This window comes from Crocuta crocuta, unplaced genomic scaffold (genome assembly GCF_008692635.1).
Source record: "Crocuta crocuta isolate KB4526 unplaced genomic scaffold, BGI_CrCroc_1.0 scaffold430, whole genome shotgun sequence".
Taxonomy (NCBI): Eukaryota; Metazoa; Chordata; class Mammalia; order Carnivora; family Hyaenidae; genus Crocuta; species Crocuta crocuta.
Genome location: NW_027527934.1, coordinates 3,215,790 through 3,224,902, shown reverse-complemented (window position 1 = coordinate 3,224,902; position 9,113 = coordinate 3,215,790).

Below are 9,113 nucleotides of genomic sequence, written 5' to 3'. Positions count from 1 at the left end.
CATGAATTTCAACTTTGTCCTACTAGTATACCTACTTGCTTTTGCATGCAGCTTTTTTTGCTTGGTACCTGGGCTTCCCTATCTCCCTTTACATCTTTTCCCCCCACTTAAAAAAAAAAAAGGTTTTGTTGTTGTTGTTTTGTTTTGTTTTGTTTTGTTGGCTTAGTGACTGTGGCTTGACTTCCCACTAACTGATACCTGATTTGGCCTCAGGGTCCTTCCACTATAAACTGCCTCCACAGACAACCAAAGGAAGATCCTGCCTCATTCCCTGGGTAACTAAGGGTGTTGAAGTAGAAGTAGGAAGGAATTCTTATATCTTTTGTCACCCAACTCGGCTCTGTGGGAGGACACAGCTGCCCCCAGGGCAGAGATTGCTGGTGTGGTGGGGCAACTGGGAGCACTTGGCCCTGTCCTCAATGGTGTTACCTTCACAATTCACAGAGACCTTATAGGCTTGCTGGGGTTTTTGCCATACTTTGATAACTTTTCAGTCCTCAGGCTACCCTAAGAAACCTGAATAGTTGATTTTCTTACAATCCCATTTAATGGAAAAAGGCAATCCACAAAAGAGAAATGTAAAGAGAATTTGGCTTAACTGTATTCTGTGATTAAAATCCTAGCAGAGGAAGAGCATACAAACCAAGCCATGGTCAGGATCTATGAGGCTGAGATCTTCTCAGACAATGGGGAGCAGAGTTCTGGTCTTTGCCTCCACATGTGGTCCGAGTGATGTTACCCTTTATAAACAAGCTCAGAGGGTTCGTGGCACCTATCACAAGAAAGATGGTCTGGCAGAGTGATCACCCAGTGCATCCTGCTGGGATGATGCTTTCCTTTGTGAAGGTTCCTACATTGGTACCTTCCTTCCAGGCTTCCAGCTAGGCTGCAGATATCAACCCAACTGTCATGGATTGGGTTACATGTAGATTAGATCCTCTAGGACATGTTTCTGGAGTCCTTTGGCAAATGCATCAGCTGGGATTCAGAGTAAAGGGCAACCTCTTTCAAATAGATAACTCAAAGGAATAGCATTGTGGTTTCAGTCCTGGCTGCACTTTAGAATCAACTGGAGCACTTGAAATCAAGGATGCCTAAACCTGTAGATTTATTAAGTCAGAATCTCTGGGCACAGTTGGTTTTCAAAGGTAGGTTCATTCTAATGAACCACCAGGGCTGAAAACTACTGGGCTAGCCAGTTGTTGGGTTGAATCAATGGTGATAACCTTACATGTTCGAGAGGCCTGAAAGATCCATATTATATATATGAAAAAAAATATTATTCTTCAGGACTGTGGACTGCTTTGTGGGAAGCAGTGGATTCTCAAACCTTACAAACCATACATAAAAATGTCAAACCATACAAATCACCTGGGGATCTTTTTAAAACACACACTTTAGCAGAATTCTGAATTTCTAACAAGTTCCCAGGAGGTACTGATCTCCACTATGCACCACAATAAGTAGCAAGCGTGTCGACCAACACTCTGCAAACTGGGATAGGATACATGAAACTTTCCAAGGTCTGTCTAGACATTGGTAGTTTTAAGTGAATCAATTTCCAGATTCCCAAACTTCCATGTCAACGATTTTCTAAAACTGATCTGCCCGAGAATAGACCTGAGATGAAAGAGTGGGTTCCCATCTCCCAAGTCCCCTTTCACAGCAGCCCTTCCCTTAAGTGTATTTAAGAAAGGAAGACCTCTCACTCAGGTGAATCCCACACTGGGGTGCTAAACAAGAGAACACACTGAAATGTTGGTGTAGGTACTAAGAAAATGAATGATTCTAATAACTAACAAATCTTTTTCAAGTTAAATCTTTAATCCTTTGTTTTCTAAACAACTAATGACTTAATGACATTATTAGCGAATTGATCATTACACATAATTTTGGATGATAAATCACTATATGGTTTTGTTGTGTGGTGGGCTTTTTTTTTTTTTTGGCATTTAGAAGGAATTAAGAACACTTAGCAAAATTGCTCTAACAAAACTCTTTTCATATCTATTTATATGAACAAGTTTCTTAGTGCTTATTCCTGTAAAAATGAAAAATAGAATAGACTCAATAATGAATCCTGTCTCTTTCTTGCAATATGTAATAGCCTTCCATGGACTTTAAACTAATTTAGGGAAAAGGTGCCTAGGTAGCTCAGTCAGTCATCCAATTTCAGCTCAAGTCATGAACTCATGGTTCATGAGTTTGAGCCCCGTATCAGACTCTGTGCTAACAGTGTGGAGCCTGCTAGGGATTCTTTCCCTTTCTCCCCTCCCTTCTCTCTCTCTGCCCCTCCCCCCACTTGTGCGTGAGTGTGCAAGCATGCTCTCTTTCTCTCTCTCTCTCTCAAAAATAAATAAATAACTTTAAAAAATAACCTAATTAAGGGAGAAAAAAACCCATCCACTTCACTACACACACACACACACACACACACACACACGTGCAATTATATATTTCCTTTTTTGAGTGATAATTATAAAAGATTATAATGCATTTATGATTTAGATGAATCATATACTTATTATTATATTGATAAGTCAAGCCAAAGGAAATTTGGCTGATTCTCAGAGACTTATAATAAACATTTTCTAATATATTTCAATTTATATACACATTTTGGAACAGAGTACATGATAGAGTGATTAATAAAAGGCTTTCAAGATAAAATATAAAATATATTTCATTAGTATAAAATTCTGTTGGGGAATAGGTTGGAGTTCACAGAGAAAAAGGAACAATATGAATTTTTGCACTTTATTAAAAAGGGATTTGTTCATATATTTTAATTTTTATTATTTCTTTCTTTTCATGTATTTTCTAAAATGAATGATGGTGATTATTAACGCTATAGTATTTAGATTCCACTGGACATATTTAAGAGTGATGGTTTATTATATTTTAAATGCCAATACTTAAAATATATTGAAGGTTACAAACTTTTTTTAATGTTCGTTTATTTACTTATTTAGAGAGTGGGAGAGAGGGAGAGTGTGAGCGGAGTAGGGGCAGAGAGAGAGGAAGACAGAAAATCCCAAGCAGGCTCTGCACCATCAGTACAGAGCCTGACCTGGGGCTAGATCTCTTGAACTGAACTGTGAGATCATGACCTGAGCCCAAATCAAGAGTAGGACACTTAACCAACTGAGCCACCCAGGTGCCCCAAAGCTACAACCTTTCAAATATACTTGTGATGAAAAACTTTAGATATCTGCTTAAAAATATACTTGTAGCATGGGTGTCTAGGTGGCTGAGTTGGTTAAGTGGCCAATTTTGGCTCAGGTCATGATCTCACAGTTTGTGAATTCGAGCCCCACATCAGGCTCTATGCTGACAGCTCAGATCCTGGAGCCTGCTTCCGATTCTGTATTTCTCTGTCCTTCTCCCACTCATGCTCTGTCTCTCTCCATCTCTCAAAAAATGTATAAACATTAAAACATATACATATATACTGGTAGCCTATAATTTTAAAACTTTTTTTTGGAGTTAAAAAGCCACAGCAATTATAAGAATACCTACCTAGACCCACTTGAGAGGAGAGTGTACTCCAAGATTCGAACCTCAAATTATTTAGCGTTTATGTAGAAGTGATTGTAAAAGAGACAACTCAGGGTGGTCCAGGCAGAAACACTATGTGATCCAGATCCAAGTAGCGTGCAGAAATGTTAGCAAAAGTGTGATCATTCTCTGGTCCTATATAGTGTGCAGATACTATCAATCAGGTACTTTTCAGGGTTTCTCCAACATTCACAGTATGGACATTTTGTGCTGGATAATTCTTTGTTATGGGAAGTTATTCTGTGCATTATACGATATGTAGCACTATTCTTGACCTCTGAGCATTAGATGCTAGTAGTACCTGGCCCCACTCACCCAAGCTGTGACAGTGGAAAATGTGCTCCTCAGTTGAGAAACACTAAGCTATTGGAAAACATTAAAGGGTTACTGTTAATGTTGGAGTTCATAAATCAGGGCCCAAATTACCTGTACCCTGTCTGGAAGTCAGACTTGCTTTCATTCACTTTGAGGATTGGAAATTGTAAGTCCCTAAAAGTCATACTAGATGAAGCCGGTAACCCCACTGACTACAAGGCCTTGTCTATGGACTAGTACAGATTGAGTCTCTGGCTCTGACAGGGAATAGTCTCACTTGGCTGGGCTTATAGACACTGGGTATGGGAGCAACATGGGCAAAGAGGGGTGGGGGAGCAGGTACTGGCTTCACTGCCTGGACACAAGCTATAAGCAGTGTAAAGATGGCCAAACCTGGGAACCAAGAACACCAGCTGACCAAACACACTGAGCCCTAGAGTAAAGGTGAAGTACCATATAGACACATAATCGTGGCCACACATACTTAGGGAACACAGAGTATGTGTGGCCATGATTGTATGTCTGTGTGGTGCTTCACCTGCATTCTGGGGGCAAAACATACTAGTGAACACGACTACCTGTTCTCCTTTTAGGTGATCTTGGACCTTGTACAGTAAGGGGCCCTTGCTAGACAAGTACCTATTGGGAAAATTACTCAAGACCTGCAAATTCACTACCTGTGTCCAGAGCCACAGGAAAATGCCAGCTTCTTGTGGCTCAGTGGTATCTGTCTATTACAGAGATGCTCCCCTAGTCATTCCTTTGGATTGAGAATTTTACTTGGAGATTGGAGTACATTCATGGTGTCTGAACTCTGGCTAGGCCCTGAGAACCAACGGACACAAACTCCCCCATGGGTAGCCCTTGCAGGTATGGCCTGATATGTACAGATGCTGCCCTCTCCTTGGATTCTTGCTCATGCCCAGGCCCACTGCCGCCACTGGTGATTTGGCCAGCCTCTGACCCTCATCCCTTGGCCTCCTGCCATGCTTCTATCCTGAAGTTCCCTCAGACACACTTGGCAACACATGAAGTGGTGGAAGTGGGCATTGAAGGCTCTTGTACCACACTCAAGTTTTGCTCTTACTCTAAGCAACCAAATCACCAAAGATAATTTTTTTTTTTACCAAAGATAATTTTTAATAGTAAATGGATCCCATGTAGGTTTTCCTCTTGGGAACTGAATAATGAATATGGATATCCCTTTCTCCTTACAATTATTTCTTTAAGCTTACTTTAAATATATATATTAAAGTAATAAAGCACGTTAAAGAGTTTGGAGGACTTGGATTGAGAGTCCAGAAAGAAAGCCATACATGTATGGCTTTAATTGTTTTTTGACAGAGGTGCCAAGACCATTCAGTGGGGGGAAAGAAGAATCATTTCAACAAATGGTTCTGGAACAACTGAATAGCCACATGCAAAAGAATGAAAGTGGGTCCATACCTCACACCATATACAAAAATTAAAATAGATCAAAGATCTAAATGTAAGACCTGAAACTATACAGCTCCTAAAAAAACAAAGGACTCTCTCTTCATGACCTTGGACTAGACAGTGGTTTCTTGCATAGGACACCAAAAGAATAAGCAACCAAAGCAGAAAGAAATAAATTGGACTTCCTCAAAATTAAAAACTTTTCTTTCTTAATTTAACTACCTACAAAATGAAGAGACAACCCACCGAATGGGAGAAAATATATACAAATTATCTATCTGGCAATGGCCTCATATCCAGACTATGTAAATAATGCTTACAAACTCAACAATAAAAAAACAAGAAATAAAACTCTGAAATGGGCAATGGATTTGAATAGGCATTTCTTCAAGAAGATATACAAATGTCCAATAAGCACACGTAAAGATGCTCATATTATTAACCATTAGAGAAATGCAAATCAAAACTGCAATGAGATACCACCTCACAACCACCAGCATGGGTGAAGTAAAAGAAATAATAACAAGAGTTGGCAAGGATGTGGAGAAATTAGAACACTGATATATTGCTGGTGGAAATGGAAAACAGTTTGGTAGTTTCTTACAAAGTGAAACAGAGTTACCATATGACCTAGCAATTCCAGTCTTAGGCATATATTCAAGAGAGTTGAAACATATTCACAAAAAAATTTGTACACAAATGTTCATAACAGTTTTTTCATGATAGCTGAAAGGGGGAAACAAACTGAATGTCCATCAATAGATGAATAAGTAAACAATATGTGGCATAGCCATTCAGTAGAATATTATTTGGCCATAAAAAGGAATGAAGTACTGATACATACTACAACATGGATGACCACTGAAAGCATTATGCTAAGTGAAAGAAGCCAGTGACAAAGGACTACATTTTATATGATTCCACTTATATAAAATGTCCAGAGTAGACAAATCTACAGAGACAGAAATTAGAAAAGTGGTGGCCAGGGACCGAGAGGAAAAGGGAAGGGAGAGTGATTGCTAATGACTACAGGCTTTCTTTTTGCGGTGATGGTTGCACAAGAAGTAGAGAGTGGTCAGCTGGTTGGGCCAACTATCAGTGGACAGAAAGTTCCAGGAGTAGGCCCTTACTTGAACTTTCAAGGGCCACTCAAACCTCTGATTGCTTGAGTCTCATACTTGGGCAAAGGTAAAATCCATGGAATTCTATCAGTCTGTTAACTTCCCTGGGAGACCAGACAATGGTTCAAATACCCAAAAGGCAGAGGATATGAGCGATCTACGAGAAACACAAATAGCTAGTAGATATGTGAAAAATATTGAGCTTCACTCAGAGCTTTAAAAAAATGCATCACAAAACAATGAGATTCCATTTGTGATCTGTCGATTCAGCAAATGAATAAAAGCTGGGTAATAGCCAGTGTTCACAAGATTATGGTGAAATAGGTACCCTCATGTACTGTTCCTGGGAGTGTAAACAGATTCAACTCTTCTCAAGGGCAATTCAGCAACATCTGTCAACATTTTGAATGTTCTCATTGATTCGGCAATTCTACCCCTAGGAATTTGCCCTAGGGATATACTGGCAAAATTATGCCAAAATCATGTGCAAAACCATGATCACTGCAACATTGTTTGTAATAACAAAAAACTGTAGAACACTTACACATGCATCAGCAGGGGACCAGTTAAATACAGCCATGCAATAGAAAAGTATGCAATCATTAAAACATGAGATAGAACATGGAAAGATCTTCTAAATGTGTTCTCTTGTTTTAAACAAAACAATCTGCACAGTAATATTATCTCATTTGTGTTAACTTTTAAAATACATACAGGTATATGCAGACTTTTTTTCAGGAAGCACATGTAAGAAGTGTTGGTAACTTTTGGAGATTGCCTCGAGGGGTTGGAGGGAGGAAAAAAATAAATTTTGCTTTTTATTTGATGCTTTTCTATAATTTTGGTATGTTTATACCATGTGAATGGAAGATTTTTCTTAAAATAAATGTTTTAAAAGCAGACAAGGAGGGGTGCCTGGGTGGCTCAGGTGGTTAAGCGTCCGACTTCAGCTCAGGTCATGATCTCACAGCTCGTCGGTTCGAGCCCCGCATCAGGCTCTGTGCTGACTGCCAGCTCAGAGCCTGGAGCCTGCTTCGGATTCTGTGTCTCCCTCTCTCTCTGACCCTCCCCTGCTCACACTGTCTCTCTCGCTGTCTCGCTCTCTCTCTCTCTCTCAGAAATAAATAAAACATTAAAAAAATTAAAAATAAAATAAAATAAAAGCAGACAAGGAATCTGGAGGGATAAGGAAGAAGTGGGATCCCTTAGGTGGGAGACTATGGTTTGTCCTGGTACAGGACCACCTTATTTTAGCTGTATGAATAAAAGCATTGTGACCAGATGACTGGGGCTTTAGGAAGTCCACCAGGGCAGCAGTTTGGAGGATGGAGGGGAGATGTGAGACTAGAATTGGGACACCTGGTCAGAGGTTTGTGCAACAGAGCAGGGCTCAAATTTAGGAGGTGAAGGTGGGGATGGAGAATGCCTCATATCAGTAGGAGAGTTATTAACACAGACAACTGAAAGCCATGGTGCCTGACTGGATGAGGAGGCCCAGCCATCTGCCTTGGGCAGCTGAGGGGGTGGCGATGCTGCTGAAGGAAACACAGAGAAGGAAGGAGAGGGCTAGAGACCACAGAGGATGGGGAAGAAAATAATGAGTTCAGTTTGGATCACGTTGAGTTGAGGAACACATTGAATTTGATCGTGTTGAGTAGACATAGAGGTTTGGAGCTCAACAAATTCTGAGTTGGATATGGAACAGATCAGATCACATGGCAGCGAAAACAGAATATAAGGAAAGTTGTGTAGACTAAAAAATAAAAAGGCCTGGTTCAAGGTGGGACTCCATAGACCACCTGTTTTTGAGAGCTGAGTAGGGGCAGAGGACTCACAGTGAGGCTAAGGAGTGAATGATCAGAGCCATGAGAGAAACAGGAGGGACTGGGGTCACAGATGACTGTTCCCTGCTCCTGGCTGGACACTGGCTGATTTTTGAAGCTACTCCCTCACCAGTGCCACTTGCCCTTCTTTAGCCACATCTGCCCAGTAAAATCCCAACCCTGGATTTTCTGGTTTTGCTCCTGAAAAAAGCCACGTAACCAATAAGCATGGTCCCACTCCAAGTTCACAGTTTAGACTTCCACTGGGCTTTCTCTGTGCCACTCATCACTTGATTTTTACTTACCCTTGCTTGGCTCTGGCTCTCATCCCCATTATTGTAAATTATCACCATGTTCATTTTTCACATCTTACTTCTATTCTCTTCTTTGTGACCTCTCTTGTCTTACTCCAAGGAACAAGCAAGACCCTCATGATGGGTGCCTTTAACATCTCAACCTTCTCTCTATAAATATATTTAAAGCTACATTTGTCTTCTTTCCCAAGTACTCAGTCCAAGGATGAGGTTCAGCTTCTGTTTAGCACTGGGGTCCCTTGAGGAGGCCTCACTGACCCTGTTCCATCCCTGAGTCTTGACTATTGCTCTTTCTTCTGTCTGTATCACTGTTTCACACATTTTATATTCTTCCTCATGGCACCTGCCATACTGAATTGAAGTTATCTCACTGTCTCCTTCAATTAACTTGATCCTGTTTTCCCCTTAACTTTTTTTAAATACAATTTTTTGAAGTATGTATGTATGTATGTATTTAGAGAGGCAGAGAGAGAGAGAAAGAAAGAGCATGAGCAGGGGAGGGGCAGAGAGAGCAGGAGAGAGAATCCCAAGCAGGTTCCACATGG